The sequence below is a fragment of the Otolemur garnettii genome, unplaced genomic scaffold (genome assembly GCF_000181295.1).
Source record: "Otolemur garnettii isolate 467f Iridium unplaced genomic scaffold, OtoGar3 scaffold00002, whole genome shotgun sequence".
Lineage (NCBI taxonomy): Eukaryota > Metazoa > Chordata > Mammalia > Primates > Galagidae > Otolemur > Otolemur garnettii.
The window spans coordinates 52,165,990-52,187,970 of NW_003852397.1; the positions used below are offsets into that span (position 1 = coordinate 52,165,990).

Below are 21,981 nucleotides of genomic sequence, written 5' to 3' on the forward strand. Positions count from 1 at the left end.
GCTAGAGAGGTATATCTTGGGGGTGACCTATAATGTTGGAAAAGTAGGGGCTACATTCACTCAGAAGGAGTGGGTGGTATTCCTGAAATCTACTCTCCACTATACCTTTTCTTTTCTTTTCTTTCTTTTTTTTTTTTTTTTTGGTGGTGTGTGTGCCCTGAGACAATGGGGAAAAATGAATTACAGATAATAAAAATAGTACATCTCCAGAATACATGGTAAAATAAACGCTTTTATTTCTTCAAGTGTCAACTCTGTTCCCTGCCCCAAGCCTTACCCTGCTAGATTTCTGCAGCCCCTCGGTGATTCTAAATCAGCGCTCTGCTGGCAGCGGTCTGGGCAGTCGCCCACCGGGAGTACACTTGGCGCACTGAGCGCTCGGACTTTTGGTCTTGTTCAAAGCGGAGAATCTCCAAGAGCTCTGAGGCTACGGATTTATGCCGGTGGGGTGAGATGTTATTATTGTGAGATTGTTTCTGCAGAGTTGGCCTGGAGAGTGAACACCGGAGGAAGAGACTGAAGCAAGGCTTCGCCAAGTGTCCCCAGGAACCCGGCAGCACCCCTGAGAGCTGTAAGCTAGAGGGCTCGGGCAAAGGGGGCGGAAGGGAGTGCGTGACTGCAGGCTGGGAGCTGGCAGGCAGTGTGGAGGGGCAGGGGGCAACGTGCCAGTTTTCTTTCTGATTAATGATGATCACGCTGCCGCGCGTGGCTCATGCGCTTTGTCTCCAGCCTTGGGGCTGGCGGAGTATTGCCGGAGTATGAGTGGTACTGTGAGCGTCGGGCGCACCCAGCAGGTGCCGGCACTCGGGCTGAGCCTTCACTGGTCGCGCCCCGCCGCACGGAAATCGAGACACCGGCAGAAGCCCAGCTCCAGCCACCCCTGGGTGTGGCGAGTCGAGACCCGGGTCTCCGGCCCGAGAAGCCGCGGAGCCACGTGCAACACGCGCGTTCTCTCCGCTCGGGCGGGGACCGGACGCATCCGGGGCTGCGGGGAGGAGCTGGGCGCCGCCCCCGGCGGCAGTGCCAGCCGCGTGGGAGGGCACGGACCCGCGAAGGGGCAGACGACTGAGGCGGTCAGGCAGGGAAAGTGGGACGGAGCGATCGGCCGACGCTGGCTGGCTAAGGGGGGGATTGGCAGAACTAAGGGGACAGGTGGGAGCCGTCAGACAGCCTGAGCGAGGGAGACCAGAATGCAAAGGGAGAGGGAGCGTTAAGTAGGCAGAGAGAGACACCAGTCGCGTGCTCTCGCCCTCCAGACGCCCTCCTCCGACCGAGGGACGCGGCCAGGGGCACACAGTGCGAGGAGATTTGTGGCACGGAAGGCCGGAAGAGGGGCAGAGGGACCCTGCGTTGCTGGTGGGACGGAGGAACGCGGAGGGACAGACAAACCAACACAGACTGGCAGCCTGCGAGAGGGGCTGCTCAGAGCAGAGCGCAGGAAAGCGAAAATCCCGCGCTGAGCCGCCAGACTCACCGACAGACCGTCAGACTGACAGACGCGCAGACCCACTGAAAAGCAGACAGGAGGCGGGGGCGCGTCTCCTCCACGCGGCCAGCGGGACCGAGAAGGCGCCCTCCGAGCACAGTGTCGGGAGCAGCACCCGCAGCCGGGCAGAGGGGACGCGAGCCGGAACTCACACTGCCGCAGCAGCCGCGTTGCCACAGCTGTGCGGGGAGCCCAGCCTACACTGCAGAGAGCTCCTTACTACCAGTTAAATAAATCGACCAAAGCCCCCCAAAACAAAACCAAACAAAAAATACCCAAAACAACAACAAAGCCAAGCCAAACCAAACCAATCAAGCCAAATCAATAATTGAGAAACAATAATTAATAAAAGTAAAAACTAAATCAAACCAATCAAGGCAGCAAGACGCAGGGGGGATATCCACTGTTCGACCAAGGTAATAATCAAGGTCTTCCGACGTGAACATTGCACGCCTTTTGTGGATTTTTTTTAATTCCTTCTTTCTTCTGTATATCTGTGTCTTTCTTTTGAATTGTTTATCGTCTGTATTGCTTCTACATGTTTGTAGAAAACTGCTTTTGTTATAGGTGTATTGTGTTTTTGTGTTTCATTGAAGGAAGGGTGGACTTCCCTTCCCCCAAATGAGACAGCAATGGAAAGCTGGAAGCAAATAGAGAAGAGCAATGCTTTTCATAGGAGAATTCATATAGGTTTTATGGTAGGAAGTTTGGGATGCTGTTATTTCATTTGAAAGAGAACTATAGAAGAAAGTTGTAATCTGTTGTCCTGGTAGCATTGGGGTGTTAGGGCCCAAGGGGTTTAAGAAAAAGAAAAAAAAAAGATGTTCAGTTTTATTTGTACATGCATGAAATGCGTGTTTCACTTCAACCTCCAATTTAACGTCTTGTTTCTTAGGTTGTAAATACATGGTGGAATTGAGTTGCAGTAGACAGGTGTTTAGAAAGTTTCTTGGGAAGAGGAAATTAGCTCACTCAATGTTTATGCATAGAAATATAGCTGGAGTGGATGTGGTTGCTGTCATCTGCTCTCGTTCATAGTTTATCACCTCCTGAAGACACAAAATAAGGACAGAAACCAAGCCTAAGAGGAAAAACAAAGAAGAAATTGAAAGTTACAGGGATGGGAAGCTAAGAACTACAATGTAAGGCTGGTGGAAATCACTTTCTGAGAATGTGTTGAGAGTGTAGATACTCATTTTGATTTTAGATTTTTTAAATCCACTGTTATGACACTTTGGCATTTCCAAACAAGAATGACATTCCCCAAAGTTGAGATACAGTGTTTAAGATTTTATTCAAGGCAGAGTATATCCAAATGATTCCTACTCCCTCCTCAACTGCTTTGGAAGTCAAAACTGCTATGATTGTTTTAAGTAAATAAAAGTGGAGATGAGAGAAAAATCATTTTTCATTTGGTAAAAGTCAGAAAATCTTTGACACATACTTTAAATAAATACACCTCCTCCTTTGATCCTCTGTCTATGTGTTACTACAGGATGTGCATGTCTTATTAGGATTTTAGTTAATGTCATTTTCAAAAAAGACAGACATTTGGAAGCCAACAGCTCTGTCTGTGTTTTGTTCAAGTAGCCGAGTAGTCTCCTATCTTGGCAGTAATCGCTTCTGCTGCATTCTTAATGTGAATCACATGTGAGAGATTGCGTGTACATTCTTTTCAGGTTTATTTGGGTTTTCAAGGTATGTATTTGTGTTTGATCCTATATTTCCTTTGTTATCACATTCTTTTACTTTTTATCACTTCAACTAGCAGATTATTTTTAAATTGTCTGGAGAATCAGTTTGGGTGTGTTCTTTGAGGAATACAGTTCCATATCACAAAACAATACAAAGTGATCACTGATTACTGTCTTTGATTATCAATACTATTGCAATTTGGCTGACGTGTACTTTTAAGACATTTAGATGGCTATGCATATATGTCATGATTTATGTTATTTGATAACTACAACAACTAAGTTACTGTGTGAATGTCTATTAGACCGAGTACTTTATTTAGGTGGGGCATACCTAATGAAACTTATACAGCTCCAGAAATTGACTTTCAGCTTGTCAGTGACTTAATTTAACTTCATGCCGATTTATCTGTTATAGTATTTAGCTCAGACTGAGACAGGTTTGTATTTGCTATTAGATTTCCCAGTGACTTTTCTTCTTAGATCCCAGTTGAGTGTGGTTACCTTGAGAACTGTGGCATTATCCCTGTTAGAGCATGCTCCACTGGGGAGTTCTGTGCAATCTATTTTTAATGCTATTTAATGAAGGAGCGAGTGCCTCACTCAGCAATAAAAGAAGCATGAGGGAAGACAGAGCAGTCCATGGTTATGGATACTGGAGAAGGATATTTGGAAAGGTAAAGACTGACCACTGGGTATCGTAATAGGTCTTAATATATTGTATTAGTAGGAATCAATTTAATTTGGTGAGAGAATAGTACATGAATAGTTTGACATGTGTTTTCATAAACCTCTTCACTAGTTCTTAGAAAGAAAATTCAATAATTTGAGTTCTTTAAAACTTGAGGGAGTTAATAACCGAGGAGTTCCTACATGAATACTATTTTTAATACCAGCTGTCAGATTCTTGGGTAGTGAGAAGTACAGAAATAATTTCAAATTCCTAAAATATTGTTCTAGCAAAGGGTTTGGATCTTGTAAGACATCCTGGGAATAAAATAACTAACATACTTGTAAGGTAGTATGATAACCCAAAGTTCGGCTTTGTGAATTGTTTCATTTTCTTTCATGAACTTGGATTCTTGATCCAGAATTGTAGCAATGAAGTAAAGCAGGAAGTTTTGATTGTGGTGGATAGAAGATGTGGTTGTTTTCTCTCCTTAGCTTTAGGATAGACAGCACCGATTATCATACTGAAGGCTAAGTATTTTAAAAATATAAATAGCAGAAGCATCACTGATAACTCTTGGAATGTTATAATGAGGGGTAAATTATCTTAACTTTATAGTGTGGAAATACAATGAGCCATCTGTCTGCAACATTTGCATGTATTCAGAACACCTGTCTTGAGGTAAAGAGTGAGAATGTTCCATCCGAAAGGTCTCTTGTTCATTTTCATATTAACATCATGTGATAATCAGATTATTCCTTTGTTCACGTAAAGCTCATTAGACCAAAATGCTTAAATATTTTCAGAATTAATAAACTAAGAGAAAGCTAGCAACGTACGGTAAATGGGGAAGTGAGTCATATAATTATTTTTAAATGAAGCTGTTAGAACAATGTGCAAAGTTCATCTGGATTTTGCCAATTTTTATGAAAAATGATTCCCCAAATAAACTACTAAGGAAAATATGTCACAAGGAGTTACTGTGATTTTTTTGTTTGTCTTGCATATTTAGTACTGCTGGGGAGGGGAGGAATTCACACTGGCTGTAATATTTCCCTTAGTGGTCATGCCACCTGGACCACAATGATGATACCTTTCTTAAGCTTCCCAAGTCAGTGGGCATTCTCATCTGAATTCAATGTGTAGTTTGTGGACAAGATAATGATAAGCTACATGAGTAGAGTGTGGAATGAGTCAGCCCCTGAAGACACAGTATAGAACGCAGCCAAAAGTGAATATGATTGAGAATTCTCATTAGGATGAGTAGACAGTTTAAAGTCCATAGGTTGGAAATTGCACATTAGCCATTTGTATATAAGTCAGTTCAATTCAGATCTGCTTTGTGGCAAGGTTAGGAAAGAATGTGGGGCTTAAAAGTGATGTCGACACTGAAAACCACTTCTTCTAATGGTAAGTACTGGCATCATTCTGACTGGTACCACACGGTGGTAGCCTGTTTAGAAATTTGTGAATCTCTAATCATAAAAAGATTTAGCGTCCTTAAAAATGCATTCTATCACCTAGGACGTGCTGAACGTATTTTAAATCAGTGATGATGAATTTGTAAATCACCTACTTCCTTTCATTAGACAAAGGGTCTTTATTTTTCAGGAAACCTATGGTTCCAGAAGCTCTACATTTTCTTAGACTATGCTTTATTTTACTTTGCACTGTAACATTTAATGCTAAATATGATAAGTGAATTTCAAGCGGTGATAACAAGTAAATGCTGAAAGACTAGTGGAAGTGAAAAAGAACATTAGCAATGTAGATCTGTGACTCGATTTGTTTTTCTCAGGTCATTTTTCCTTCTGAGGGTTAGTTCCTTTTAAGGAGTATTTATTCCTAGTTCTTATAAATTGATTTTTTTCAGTGCCTTAGTTTTATAATTTTAAATTCATTTTGCTCATCTTGGATTAAACCTGGTCCTATGTTTTGAAGTCTTTATTACTTGTATTTACCTCACAGCCGCTTAATTTCTAGGAGGATTAGCTAATGAGATGAGATACGAAGTATTAACATTGTATATATAATATGTTTGACAAAGAATCAAAAGCTTCAGATGGAGTATCAAGTTCATTTAGCAGTTTTTAATGTTTAGCAACACTGTTATTTGGTGGTCTCAGAATCCTCTCTCATCTGGTGGTATCTTCTTTAGGCATAAAATGCCCATATGATATTTGGAATGCACCTTTTTCTAAAATTGCTGGGACAAATCTGGGTCTTGGGAAGCAGCTACCCAGGCAAACTAGAGAAGTGAACTGAAATAATTAAATCAGGACAATGGAGGAGATACTGAAAAAAAAAAACAAAGAGGTGGGCTAGAATACATCAAATTGACTCTCTACTTTGTGATTAGAATCCCTGGCATCATATTCTGCTTCTCTTATCTAGCCCCCAGCATAGGCCTCCTGGAGAAGAGAATGTTAATCACTGCCTATGGTCACAGTAGATCAATATTTAAAACTCTCTACACCCTCAAACCAAAGAAATGTGTTCTGGCAGTTTTTATAACCCACACTTAATATATATATATATCAATGCGACAGGTTAAGAAGATTTTTTATAAGTTGTGTAATAAAGTGATATCTATTAGCATAAAATTGCAATTGTGACATTAAAGTGTTGAAGAATTAGTCCAAAATTGTCTCACTCCTGGCATGTGTTCATAATTTTTTTCAGTCATAAATCCAAATAACGTTTAAATGTAATATCCTTTACAATTATTCCCCTTATCTAGCAATAGAAAATTATTTCATTTTCACCAGGTAAAGAGGGAGAGTCCACTAATCATTATCCCCCTTTAAAAACGGGCTTTTAACCACATTTTCACATTTCACACTACTTTAAAAATGACAAAGTTTTTAAATCCATTGTGGATACCACACCAAGTACTAAGATTTTGTTAATAAAATTACTTCTGTAAATGTCGGCATTGGTTTTAAGATAATTGTGAAGAAAAATTGGGTTTTATTTAAAGGAGGAATTTAAGACTTTTAATAGGAAAACAATTACGTCACTTTTTATTTCAAGGATTTCAGCAAGTTTTGAAGAGGATTTCTTTGGCATTCTGTGGGTAACATCTCCATGCAGTATTACATCATGTTACATACAGTTTTTTTCTGCAGCTTTTTCCTTGAGTCAGAATCACAAAGATTATCTATCTAGATAAGTTCTATCATTTTTCCCGGATGCCTACGCAAGCTAGGAAATAATTCCTTGTGAGAAGAACACCTAAAATAAGAATTCAGTGACTCCAAAAACACATTTAGTGCTGGAGTTCTTAATAATGGATAAGGATTCTTTTTTTTTTTTTTTGCAGTTTTTGGCCGGGGCTGGGTTTGAACCCGCCACCTCCGGCATACAGGGCCAGTGCCCTACTCCTTTGAGCCACAGGCACCTCCCGATAAGGATTCTTTTCCATTTGTGTTATTTTTGGTTGCTCCTTTATTACACATTAAATACTTAAGATAAGGAAAAGAACCATCCCTAAGGAAACAGAAACCAGAGAAATGGTTTTCATATACTTAGTGCATTTTCTTTTAATTATAAAGATACACCACTCACTTCAGAACACTGTAGTCCATAGAATCATATGTTAAAGGAAAGTAGTTTATGTATGTTGACATATTTGATGTCGTTAGAATTCACAAACAACACCAATAAGCAAGGTGAGATATTTCAACATCTTTAAAGAACAAAATTGAACATTATTTTCTAAGTTTTTTGATCATACAGTTCTTACTAAAATATTCTTTGACATGTAAGTCAGAAAGCCCAGCTGTCATCGAATTGGTCAGTGTTTCAAGTTGCTCTCAGGTGATCTCACCACTATTACACTGACCTAGAAAAATCAACCCATTGGTCAGCAGAGGGTGAAGTAAGGGCACTCACTGAAATTCAGTGACTCTTCAGAATTGTTTCACTTTTATTTGCCTATGAACACAATGAGAAAACAAAATCCCTAACAAACTGATTTTGCAGAATTTTATAGGTTTCTAAAACCACAAGCTAAAATCCTCCCATAAAGCTCTACCACATACTGATAAGAAAAGACCTACATTCTGTACTTTTCTTAGCATTTTGCTTGTTAATGTGCACGTAATGTTAGTGGAAATTCCAGTGTTGCTGGCATCTGATTTAATTTAATCATCAAAGAGCTGTCGGACTGAAAACGACTAGATCCCATGTAAGTATCTGACCCAAACAAGAGTTTTTTCAGCATTTGCAGCTTTAACTGCTCCGTTTCTTTAAAACACTTTTTAAAAAGGGTGTATAAAAGTCATTTGGTTGAAATATGGTGCTTTATTTCTTTTTGTAGAGAATAAAGATTAAGAATTATAGTCAAATTATGACTCTTTAAACCAACATAACACATAATTGTATTAAAATTACTATCTAATTCTGCCAAATTAATTAATTGTTAGGATTCTGCAGTCATTTCTGTGATCTTCTTTCTTTTATCTGGCCTATGGGAATGACCCAGCTGACAATCTTAGATAGCTTTGTTTTTTATGTTTTATTTATGTTTAATTTACTTAGATATACTGGTGGCGTAAGAATTTTAGGAAATTATCAAACAGCCAGCATTGAAATAAATTGAAAAATTTCTCAGCAGACAGCTAGCTGGTAGTAATGAGCCTTAATTTTTTTTCACTCCTGTGCCAATTTCACTTTGGTGACAGTATCTTTCCTTTGTAAAGATCAAAATCTTTCTCCAACTAACAAAATTCTAGAAAGATAAAATAATCCAGCCAGTAATCAGGCTGCATTTATATTCTGCAGCTATCTGCTTACCCATTGCGTCATTAAGCACTCCACCCATTGTACGCCTTAACTTTAATTGTTACTGCACTTGCTGTCTTCATCCAGAAATATAGATGGCTAAATTTTCAGGGTTTTTATCTTTTTATTTATTTATTTTTTTTTGGCATCAAGAGGTGAAAGAGTATACATAGTTAATGTGACAGAGTTTATGTATTATGAAAACTTTCTACGTCTCTTCTAGGACAAGGATGTAAATACCCCTCCCAAAGGGAAGTTATTTTATTCCACGAATAATTGTAATCTCTGCCTTACTTGTTGGATATGATGTGGAATGCTGTAGATGGAGATGTTTTGAATTAAGTGGAGCTTCTAACTGAAATTCAGGTTGAAAGTTACAAAACAGCTGTATACCGAAGGTACACGAAGAACTTATCTAAGCGGGAGCTGCTAACTGTGCTGTGTGATAGAGTGATGCTTTACCGAGGAGATGCATAGGGGTCCATGAGATTCTGAAGGTTAGAGAATTGCACAAAATTGGGATGAAAAATGAAAAATCCAGAAAATTAAGGCCTCAATGTGGTTAATCCGAAATCATGTCTCTAAGACTTAACTTTCATCAATATACAATTCACCATCTCCATAAACAGGCAGTTCACTGCCCGAACTGGGCATATTATTTGGTGTTTGGCTTCAGGGTCTGAGTGAATAATCTCTAGTGTGACTACGTCAAAGCCTCTAAACCTCTCTCTGCTTCAGAGTTTGTGCGGGGAAAATTGTGCAGTAACAGCTGTCCAATATAAACACTTACTAGTTGTGTGACTTTACCAGTTTAATTCCTCATTGCTTCAATTTTCTCATTTTTAAAGTGGGAATAAGACCTACCTGACAGGATTAATGAGGAAACAAAGCACCTGGCACATGGATATTAGTCACCAAAAAGAAACCACCTTCCCTTTATATAAAAAGTTCAGAGAGAGATTTAATCCTATTACATAAATGAGACATACCTCCCTTAAAGAAAAAAAAAATTAAGTAATTTAACATACAACTCTCTTTTATTGCTACCCCGTAAAATCTTTTGCTGGTTAAAATTTGTGACTAGCCTCTTGACTCTGTGTTATGAAATAGCAAAGGCCAAATCCAAGTAGTAACTGATCTCAGAAGTGTTCATTGTATAAGGATCATGATGTTTAATAAGACCTTTATCTTACATCAGTCTCATTCAGGGCTGTCTAAAAGTGAACATATAGGTATTATTTCTCCAGAACATTTTAATTGTATAATTTCTACTAAACCTGGTGGCTAAAGAACCAAACCATTGAATAGGAAGCGGCTGGAATAGATCCTGGAAGGAATAATCTTAAATCCTTCACTAGTGGGTAAGAGCCAGTAAACAACAGATTTGAGAGGGCAGGGGAGAGAGAGACATTTTCTATTCTAGACAAAGCAAATGGAGTTTTGTGTTCGCTGAGGGGCTTCCTGACACTCCCACATAAGGCTTTCACTTTCCCACATAAGGCTTTCACTTACTGTTTCTAAGCGCTGAGTGAGCTGGTTGCAAAGGGCAGCTGATCTGACCTCTGATCCTACAGCATCTTCGCTTAATGTTGCTGAAATGAGTCAGCTCTCTGCTTTTGGGAACATGGCCAGAGGAGGGAAAATTTTTCTCATAACTGGATTTTAAACAGTTGGTTCCCTGATCGAAAAATGGAGAACCACTAGTAGTTCTCAGTGCAGCAGAAGGTGAGCCGTACAAGCAATAAATGCATCAGGTGATTGCATTTTATTTTCAATTATACTTTGGACCTCAGCCAGTCATCCGGGCAATAGCATATTCAGAAAGTGATACTGTGAAACTTCTCAATAAGTGTCTGGGAATAAATTTATAAGTCCTTGCTCTTCTAATATTTATTGGAAAACAAACTATAAGGAAAAGGTAGATGTATTATCTATATTTCAATATATATATAGAATATACATATATATTTAGAATATATATACATTATATAGTCTAATATATATAACTAGTATATATATAATACATATATATACACACACACACATAGGACCAAAAATGCACACACATTTTAAGAAATGGAAAAAAAAAACTATTAAAATTGTAATACATTGTAATACTCAAGTCACGTTTGACTTCTGCAATTACAAAAGATGCTCAAACATGGCTTGTATTCATCTTTTGTTATTGGTATATATTAAGTATTACAATTTTAGTACAGCTTCTGGTAGTGAGTGTGTGTGTGTGTAGCTAAAGTCAGCAAGCTTGAATACCAGCGTCATTTAACTAAGTCATAGGAAGCAAAAAAGTTATTTACCCCAAAGCCTATTTTCCGAAAATATTCTATTTTTATCATCCTTAGCAGTTCTTGGCTTGGTCAGTATTGCACTTGCATGCAGCAGATAATTAATTAAAGTTTGTTAAATTAAAACTTGACCTTTCTATTGTTGATGGTGTCTAATATGCAGGATTTAAAATTATAAAAATATAATTAAAATTTTAAGTAATTAAATTTTTTTACAGTGAAGTTGCAGCTTAGGTGGATTTGATGTTCATTTTTTCTGAAAGAGAAGAAAAATATGTTCTCATAAGTAGAATCGTAACTGCACAGAGATTATTTTGGCTCTTATGAAGAAATTTCTTATTCAGATCTCAGATAATAACTAGGGATTTTATGGGAAGAATAAGGCCCGTAAAACTTGAGTCTGCTTAAACTGAATTCCTATCTCATCATTCCATCTGTGTGGTAGAGAATTGCAGTTGACACTCAGTTAATATGATCTTGGGACAGAGGATGAGGCAAAGGCAAGTTTACAAAAAAAATTCCAAATCATTGTCACAAAGAGCTAGAGACAACTCATCTTTACAGGATATGTGAATTTGGAGGGATTAACTATCGTGAGAAGACCACATGTGTGGGGAAAGAATTCATTCTTCTAAAGAATTGAGCAGGTAAACCGTATTAGGGTAGGGGTGAGGGAGAAAGGGAGACCCCCTTCCTGCCTAAGCAGATCAGCTCTCACCCAAGTTATGGGAGAGTCCCTCTTCCTGCTACTTGGGAAAGATGATAGGATTAACCTGAGTTAAATGATAAACCATTTAATCAACTCTGGATCATTGAGAACTGGATTAATGTTTTACCCCTATCTATAAAAATAATCTTGTTTGAAAGGCAGGGATCCAGCTGATTAAGAATGAAATGAATTACTTTCTTACCTTGCCTCCTACCATTTTAAGACAGACTAAGTGTGGTGTTGACTGAATGAACTTCTAATCACCCACCCACTTCCGGGGGTGGGGGGAAGTATATATATACCTGATAACTTAAAGATGAGGAACAAGGAACATTCTTTTTTCTTTTTTTTTTTTTTTTGTTTTTCAGATACTGTGCAGGCTGTAGGAACACATATAAAGCAATAGATTCTGATGCAGCTGGTGTTCTCACTGGGAAGCCAGCAAAATATACTGGGAAACACATCATATCTTATAAGGAAGCTACCATGCAAGCTGAGTTGAGTGGTCACCTGAGTTCTCCTGTGATAGCTGTCAAGGCTTTTCCTTGAGTCAAAGATCACTATTATTCATTCATTGATTCTTAATTTTTCAAATATTTAAAGGCATTTTTCCATATGTCAGGTCTCAGACTAAATGCTTGGGAAACTTTTCTGTGTAAGATTTTATGGGCATTTGGATGAGATGAATAAATTTTCACTTTTTAGAACAATGAATTGAATAGTTGAGAGTTTAATAAAAATTCAAAATGGTAAGTGGACAGTATCTTGGACAATGAAGCATTAATTAATTCTGACAAATTAGAAAAATATTTCTTCATCAATGAAGTTAGCTGGGAAAGTCAATAAGGATTATATCTCGAGGGTAGAAACAACATTATTTCCAGAAGATTGAGCATCACTAACAAGTTTTGGAGGAAAAATTCTGTTGATGGTAATAGCCTTCAAAATCAAACCATTAACCCTCTAAGAGAAAGAAGATCAAGTAAAACCAATAGACATAAAATTATTATGAGCCAGTCAAAGTCTTTTGTTTTGATTCCACAAAGTCATACATTTACCATATTACTTAATGGGGCTGTAAGAAATCTATAATCCCAATTCAAACTGATTTCAGATTATAAACTAGATACAAAATTCAAGGTATTTTATCATATAAGAGAAGAAAAAAAGCTGTGTATATATATGCATATATATACACACACCAGACTGTCAATTTAGAATTAAAAAATATGTTTTTCTAACTTTCCATAACATAGTGCCTGTGATTAGAGGGAGATGGGATTATACATGCTCTGTAAGAAAATCCCAGAAGAGTAAAAAATTTGATCTGTAGGTCACCTACAACCCAGAACCATGATTTTTAAAAAATGGATGCAGTTTTCTTTCATTGGAAGAAAAAAAGATTTAGCTATTTGGAAGCAGGGAGGTATATAGATATACTAACTCTGACTTGGTTCATGTTCAAATACTTTGCTCTGAAATACGGAGAATGAACCTACTTTTAGAAGTCAACTGTAAAGCAACAATATTACACAGATGATGTCTGAGATCTCTTCCAGTTTATAATTTGTATGATTCAATGACGCTTTTCATGGATTCCTCCTTATGTTTCTCTTTAGTCTTGTAAATAAGCACTAATGCTACAAAATAGGAGTGAAATGATGAGAAGGTGCTCTTATCAGGAATCGTTAAATAAGAGGATCTGGGCTCCTCCTTTCTGCAACTTACTAGAAAGTTTCTTAGGCCTCAGTTTCCTCATTTCTAACATGGAGATTGTTGTAAGAATTAAATAAGTGCTTATCACAGTACTTAGTTTTAATTAATTTGTTTTTTTTTTTTCTGTTGCTCATATTTTCAGAGTTGCTTTTGTCCTTATCATGTTTTCTTGATTCCATAGGCCTCACATAAATAACACATCCCCTTAGAATCCCACTCTTGAGATTGTTTTCTTGAGATTGTTTTCCTGATGTGGCAGCTGTCTTGGTTATTCTGTTCATGCATAGTTGGAGTCCATTTTCATCACAGCTATTCTCTATATGATTAGTACTTCCATGCTAATGGTTCAGTAAGAAGTGGCCACCTGTGAGCACCTAGAGTCCATCTTTCTAGAAGATGCTTCTTATATAAACAGCAGGGTTTGCTGTTTTATAAGCCTAGATGGGGAGAAGGAACCTGAAGAAAAGATTTCGGCATACATGTGTGATTCAGAATTCCATTGCAAATTCTAATTCTGTGCAGTATTTCATTATCTACTAATGTGAGTCAGCTGGGGTAAGAGAGTGTGGCTCTGGTGCTGATTTACAGAGTTAACTAGGCCTCCTGGTCTGTTTGTTTAGTGATAACACAGAGAGTTTAGTCTTAGCATACTTCCAGGAGCAATTTGGGACTGTTATCTGATAAGAACCAGAAGTGATTTCAAATAAAATTACGGTAGACTTGTGACTTGTTCACTGTGTAAATAAAACCAGTGGCTATATCCAGCAGAAAGCCATTTGTATAATCAGAGATTTGCCCAATGGATCTAGCAAGAGAAGAGAGCTCTACAATCAATATTTCTAAAATCACTAGAAAACATTACCTCATTGTTTTGACCCAGCTGTGAAAATAGATTAGTTTCGATGTTTTAAGAAAGGATGAGGAGTTACCATTTGTTTCACCGTTTATTGATTAGATCCTTTAGCTTAAGCAGGGATCAAATGGTTTGCAAGGTTAGTGAAGGAATGTACAGCACTGAGACAGAGCCAGCCCTGCCGACTTGAAGGAGCTGATATATTTTACTTTATGTCTTGGTGGGCTTACTAGTCTATGGAATTGACAGAAAGCCAACATTTAGGTATTCCTAAGTATACTTGAAGTATACTGATAAATAATAAAGGAAATCTAAATGAAAGGAATGTGGTGTTTTTTGTTTCTGTTTTTTTTTTTTTGAAATTGTTAAGGAAGATACCATGTGGCCATTTGTGGAAGAAATCTGTACTTATTTCTGTATTGATTAGGTCATTTGTGCCATTTGTTCTGCTCTGTGGGAATTACTTCATTTGCCTTGCTCCTCTGCACTCTGAATTACCGGGTTTCTCTAGGCAAAAATTCTTATTGATAACAGAAATCTAAGGTTTCTGTAGCCTTTATGATTATCATTTGTTGAAGCCACAGGATAGTGATAAGTGAAGTCAGTATCCTTCTACTGACTATGAGTCTACCTTTGAATCATTTTTGATCAAAATGTAACCTTTCTTCATGGCTTGTCCTAATTTTTTTTCTATCAAGCAGAGCACATCCCTGGAACATACACACACGCACACACACGCATACACACATTCTTTGCCTATCCTTTCTGTGCTTGTTTGGAAGAGGGTGACGGTTGCTTGTGGCAGATGTGCAGGTTCAAAGTGGCCTTTTTATCTTTTTACCCTCAAGGAGTCAGTTTCTCAGATGAAGGAAGTGGTGAGATTAACAGAAGTTTTAGCCCTACCGTGAAATAAAAGTTAAGCATAGTAGCTATAATAAAACATATTTATTAATTATTTGTCAAAGAAATTGATTTCATAAAAGTATTTGGAAAGAGAAATTTAGAGACAATGTTTAATTATTATTAATTAGATGTTAAATTTTATTTCATAACGTAAAGTAACCTAACAACCAAAAATAATCTTTGTTTTCCCATTTGTCCAACTTGCAGAAATGGAAAATCTTAGAAATGCTATGTATAGGTAAATATGTAGTCTCAGGCTTTATTTGATAGCAATATTTTTACATTATAAACAGAGAATATATTGCTACAAATTTTGTAACAGGTCCAATTCACACATGCATTAGTTATCTCTAAGTGGATAAGCCCTGACCCAGGACCAGGAGATTATCTTTAATTTTACTGTTGATAATTTTTTTTCTGAAGAGAGAGCAGAATACACATAACAGAAAATAAATATGCATACTGTTTGATAAATATGTATGTATTGTATATTGAGATGTCAATTTATATCTTAATAGATTACATAAAAAATTTTGCAGTTTTGGCTGGGGTTGGGTTTGAACCCGCCACCTCCAACATGCAAAGAAAAAAAAAAAAGAAAGAAAAGAAAAAATTATGTATCTAAATAAATTTGAGATGTCATGTCATTATAAAAGAGTAATATTTATTATTATGAATGATGAGGTGACACAGGCTAGCATATTTTCTACTTATTTTCTTTCTGAATTCACTTTTTTCACTGCTAATGAACAGTATCCTGTTAAGGATAGGAATACAGAAGAGAGTCCCTGAAGAAAGGAAACTTGCATATACCCCTGTACTCTGCCCATCAGCACTGATAAAATGGCCAGCTAGAAATGAAGAGTAAGATGATTAATTTATTGCTCCAAAGACTTAGAGATTTCTGCACACTTTAGGTTTTCTTTCCGTAACTCTGCCCCAATGACCAAAATGAACTACATTGTCTGTCTTTTTTTTCTTAATTATTTTTTAAAGATTCCACAAGGAATCTTTATTGATTTATTTGCAGTTTTTAGCTGGGGCTGGGTTTGAACCCACCACCTCCAGCATATGGGGCCGGTGCCCTACTCCTTTGAGCCACAGGTGCCACCCCAGTGTCTGTCTTTTAAAAGTTGGTTGGTGATGCAGGGCCCATTCTTTAGCACAATGAGCCATCTATTCCTTAACTGAGTCCTATTACAGAAGGAAATAAGTGTGAGTTTTCTTATGTCACCTCAGGAGGATATCTCAGCCTGTGTGACACACTTTCTTCTGTATCATATGGAAGACTTAGGTGCCTAGAGTAGTGGTTCTCAAAACTCCACCTGGAGGGTTTATTTAAATAATAATATTTGGATTAGGCAGGTCTGGAGTGGAGCTCAAGGATTTGCATTTCTGACAAGTCCTCTAGTGACGCTGATGTTGCTGATCAATGGGCCACAATTTGAAAACCACTGATCGTCAACATAAAACTTCTTGACAGAATGTAGAATATGCAGGGGTGATGTTTCATAACATGCAATATTAAAGGAATACTGGAAAATGTCAAACAGACTAATCACAACATAACTTTAAACTTACTTTCATTAAAAAATTATTTTTAAAACATAGTATCTTGATAGTGGAGGTGAAGATTACAGATTCCACTGGGGGGGGAAAAACAGTTAGGCAGGGTCTGTTTAGGATGATTAAAGAAGACTGCAAATTTTCCCTTAGATTGTGGACTAAGAATCTCCAGGATAGGACTCTAAAATCCACACAGATATAATAGTGATTCCCTAATCAATAAGATTGAGTATTCTAAAAATCAAGAAAAAATTCACAGTAAAAATTAATTGGCATTAGAGGCTAAAACTGTTAACACAAAAATGTGTACAAAGATTTATAACAGCTGTAATCATAATTGCCCCAAACTGGAAACAACTCCTATGTCCTTCACCAGATGGATGGATAAACTGTGATGCATCCTTACAATGAAATGCTAGTTAGCAATGAAAAGGACAAACTACTAGTCCACGTTATAACTTGGATAGGTCTCAAGGACATTATGCTGAGGGGAAGAAGCCAATGGCCCAGCACTGCACATGGCATGAGCCTCTTCACATAACATGTCAAAATGACTGAACTATTGTGAAGAAGTTTTGGGGTTGGTGGTACTGTTCTGTTGCCTGATAGTGGTAGTGGTTACACACACTTTTACATTCAGAAAACTGTATTGTGCCCAGTAAGTCAAATTTACTGTATAGCAATTTTAAAATTAAAAAAAAAATCAGAATTATGTCACTTTTAGTTGTATGAAGTAACTGGATTTGCACAATTACGTGAAGTAAAAGTATACATCTATGTAAATAAATAGAAGATGCTTTATTTTCAAGCAAAATAGAGAAAATAACATTCAGCATAAGAGGAGTTCTTATAAATGGTACTAATTTCATCTGCTCCAGGCATGAATCCTAAGCAAATATTGGAAGTTAAGAAAACATGCTTGACATAACCCTTACCTGTGTTACCCCTGGCACTCTACCCCTGTTTCCTCCTTTGTTCTTCATCTTGGCATCCTCTTCTGTAATCTTTTGTTTTCAAGGTGATGTTCATGGACAAGTTTGTTCTTTATTCTTAGACCAGCTGTGTGAGGTCATTAACCCTGGAATTTCCATCCAGATACGGAGTCCATATATGTACCAGTCTTCAGGAACTGGCATTCACTCCCAGCTTGACGAACTTAGTGATGTCTTAGTGATGTCTGTCTCAGGGCCTCTGAGGGAGCCCACACCATTCTGAAGTAGCTATATATATTTTAATTTTTTGAGACAAGTGTCTCACTCTGTTGCCCTTAGTAGAGTGTCCTGGCATCATAGTTCACAGCAACCTAAAACTCTTGGGCTCCAGTGATCCTCTTGTCTCAGTTTTTCATTTTTAGTAGAAACATGGTCACACTTTTGCTCAGGTTGGTTTCCAACTTGTGAGCTGAAGCAATCCATCTGCCTCGGCCTCTCAGAGTGCTAGGATTACAGTTGGGAGCCACTGCACCTGGCCTGAAGTAGCTGTAACTTTTAATAACGAATGCTGTGGTCTCTAGAAGGGCCTGGGAGTTGGGTTCTCCAGAAGTACTGGCAGTTTAATTCTAGAGCTCTAATCAGGTAATATCAGGAAAGGCCTGTTGAATTGATGCATGTGTTTCTTCAGTGAAAGATCGTCAATAAGTAATATAATGCTAAGTATGTGTGAAATATTCTTCTGATTGTTTTTATGTATATTAACATGTTTAATCCTGCCAACAAAATATGAAGCACAAACTCACTATTTCCCTTTTCACATGAGGAAACTGGAGCAGACAGACATTGGGTGACTTTCTCAGATTGAGAGGTAGAGCCAGGCTTCAAGCTGTAGATGTTCTGCTTTAGAGACCAAGCAGTTAAAGCACTGTCAAACATTTTTTCTGATTTTGTTTTTGTCTGTGTTCTCTCCTTTGACAACACACTGATATATTTCTTAATATTGCATTTCAGTTTACACATATCCCACCAGCCCTGAGATTCTGCATAAACCCTTGTACAGAGCTGACCTTGTTGCAACAACTGAGCAGTGCATTCAGATTCCAGTGTTTGAATCCAATCACATAGGATGCCATCTGATACATGGATCTACCAGTGTGGACGTGCCTGTGGATAGAGTGCAGCCACGGGCAGAGGGAGGGGCAGCTGAAACACATAAGCACTGGCAGACAGGTCAGCAAGCTCAAGTACATTATTTTCTGTCTATGGATGTTTTCACCTTACAGAACTAGGAAGCTGCTCCCAGATCAGTCAGACCTGTGTGCTGCTTGGTTAAATGAGAAGCTCCTCAGAGAGGAAGCTTGCCTGAGAAACCTGCAGTTGGTCTGGGGAGGCTGCATTCTCAACCACTTTTGGTGAGCAGAGATGAATTGGCTGAGGAATGCAGAGAAGCACCCTTCTCTCAATCAACTTGTACAAAAGACGGGGGAGTATAAAGATCCAACCTGAGTCTTAGAAAATAGAGAGGTTTCCTTAGGTTTAGTGCAAAGCAGCTTCTCTTCTTTGTTGGACTTGGGTGGTATTCCCACAGAGATTCTTTTTTTTGGAGATCGTCTTAGTCAACGCCGTCCTCAACGGCAGGGGTGGGTCATGGTCTGCTTCGTTCCTTTAGGTAATCTTCCAGCCTGAAATCCTAGCATGGTGCTGAAGGTGAGACTCCATAAACCTTGGAAACAATTCTTCCCCCAAATGGGTCAACGTTCTGGCCTTGGGCTAGAGGTCATGCACCTCCTGTCCAGTAACAGGGGCTTCTGTACCTAATTTGTTTCTCAGTCTTAAGATTCCTGTAGAATCAAGAGCTGAGTATGCATTGCTGTATTTCACTGGGATATCTGAGGCAAATTTACTGAGGAAAAGTGCACATATGTTTCTGGTTAGGAATAACAGAAATAATACTCTATGTGTTATTTGTGGGCATTGCATTTGATTTTTGGTGAATGCATTCTGGTGCATAGATCAAGCACTGTGATGGAAGGGCTGTGGACACACGATGGGTTTTTGAGTTCTGTGTTTGAATAATTTTACTGCCATTTAGCCTTGGGCAAGGACTTAATCTTTCTGAACTTCTTTACCCTCTCTCTCTTCCCCCTCTTTCTCTTTCCTCTGTGTAAATAATTAATTGTAGTAAGGATTAAAAACTCTATATGTAAAGTGTTTCTTTTGGCATTTGGCACATAACATGAGAAATTAAAACACAACAGGGTAATTACTTTTTAGTATGGGTTAATGCATCTGTGTTTTAATTGAATTAAATATGAACAACTGTGAGAATATGTGATTATCATCATCAGGGTACTGACTTGGTGATTTACTCTTAAAAAGTGATGGGCAGTGTCAGTTTCCCTCGGCTACAAAGGCTGTTCCCAAGGTTTTCCCTTATGACATCTCAGTGAGTCTTCCAAGGGAAAAAAGTAATTTAAATATGAGTATAATTCCAGCACAGCAATAGAGGTAAATATGTATCTAGAAAATGAAGCCCTTGATGCATTTAGTAGCTGCTTTTAGACAGGTTCTTTTCTGAACTAATTCTTGTTTGTACTCCAGACTCTGATGTGTATGGCTAGACTTGTACTGTGCTGAGTTTCAAAAACAAGTTTACAAATGGGACTCACAGTGTGGGTCATGAGAGGTGGCGTGCAGGCCAATCTTCTGCAGCTGGGAAGAGCAATTAGCAACTTCATGAATTAGGGTCTTGTTTATGCTGTTGTCCAAGATAATCATTTATTTGTTTTCACTAAGATGCTATATCTTCAACAGAGACATCAATCCTCATATTTAAATGATAAGATTTCTGAATCTTTTAGATATTGTTTGAATTTCCCAGCAGGAATCCTGTCATAGCACATATTTTCTCTTGCTGACTTTGGCAATCAGGACATGAGTTACATATATTTAAAATTTTTCTTCAAACACATATGAAAATATGATGTGATCTATTTCAGTCACTTTTTTGGACACAGACCCATTTTAAGACTTTTCATATGAAGTCTCAGCACACATACATGCTTTGAAACATACACACATATACTCCATGAATACTTGTACATCTGTATGTGAAATGAAATTTTATAAAATGAGACATGGCCTTAGTATGAGTCATAGACAATAATTCTACTTTGCTAGTCCATTTCATTGCGCTCCATCTATTCCAGTCTATTCTGTGTTTTATTCATTTCAATACAAAAATTCAATTTATTGCCAATGATTTGACTTCATGGTTTGCCAACAGGTCTCACACAAAGTCTGAAATACATTGAGCTACATATCAATTTACTTATTCTATTTTCTTTCCCAGTCTTTGGAGAGAGGAGCACATCAAGCATTACTGAGTTTTCTTTGCTCTTCAGCTCTGTGTGTTATGAATAAAATGTTCAAAATATATTGTTCTTTCCACTAAGTAAATGCCAATTAATATGCTTTAAAGATAAAAATGATGTCTAGTCTCTCAATAAGTACCTATTGATACACCAGATATATTATTTTGGATATTGTGGATGTAAGTCATTATTAAACTGTGTCCACTTGTCCCCGTAAATGGAACTTTTGCATAAGGCAGCAGGGTATACCTAGAAAGGGCTGATCTGAGTTGTGTTCTTCGTATAGCCACAGAATACAAGCTCGGTTTTACGAAAAATTATGCTCTAAAAATACATTTTAAAATACAGGAGTGACCATAAAGTTTGTGTGCAATTTAAAATTGTCAACTATTTTAAATTGCACATGAACTTTATCGACACCCCTGTATTAGGAGTATGATATAAATTGTTGATATTTGAAACAATTGAAAAATTAGTACATCTTTCCTGGTTTAAACAATTGGAAAACACTTATGGTTTTAGAAACAGTTATCAACTTCCTGTTATGTTTCAGACACCTTAGTGAGTCCCAAAGACCCAGAGATAAACAAAGCATAGTTCCTGCCCTTGGGGCTCTTAAAGCCAACTGTCAGATAACTTGAAAAACCCTCACATAAGTGCTGAAGTGCAGGTGTGTGCCCTGACAGAGGCAGGAAGGTGTGCACAGAAGGTCAGACAAGGGGAAGTGTGCAGGAGACAAGTAGGGGATTTGTTAGGCAAGAGGTGACTCCTGTATCTCATTCTAGTAGTTAATACGTAGGTTTGATGTATTACATAGCAATGATGCATCACATGTGGTAAGATGATTTTCTTAAAAGAAGGACACCTTTGTAGAATGGAGGTGGTTGAGGGGTGGTTCTGGTAGAAGGGGTCTTGCTTTATAACAAAAGTACTATACTGTTCAGGAACAGCTCAGTGAAGAGACACGTGGGTGCATGATGACACCCGGGT

General features: G+C 37.9%; 1 protein-coding gene across 2 annotated transcripts in view; it reads left to right on the forward strand.

The window, feature by feature from the left end:
- The first annotated feature begins 713 nt into the window (after window positions 1-713).
- The window catches only part of ARPP21 (cAMP regulated phosphoprotein 21), a 157,269-nt gene continuing 136,001 nt past the window's right edge, over window positions 714-21,981 (forward strand). The window contains exon 1 of one of the 2 annotated variants that reach the window (XM_012806223.2): window positions 714-1,902. The gene's annotated coding sequence lies outside the window, so the exon portion shown is untranslated. Of the gene's footprint in view, window positions 1,903-3,805; window positions 3,858-21,981 lie in introns of those variants that run through there. The other variant, XM_012806213.2, reaches the window with a different exon arrangement.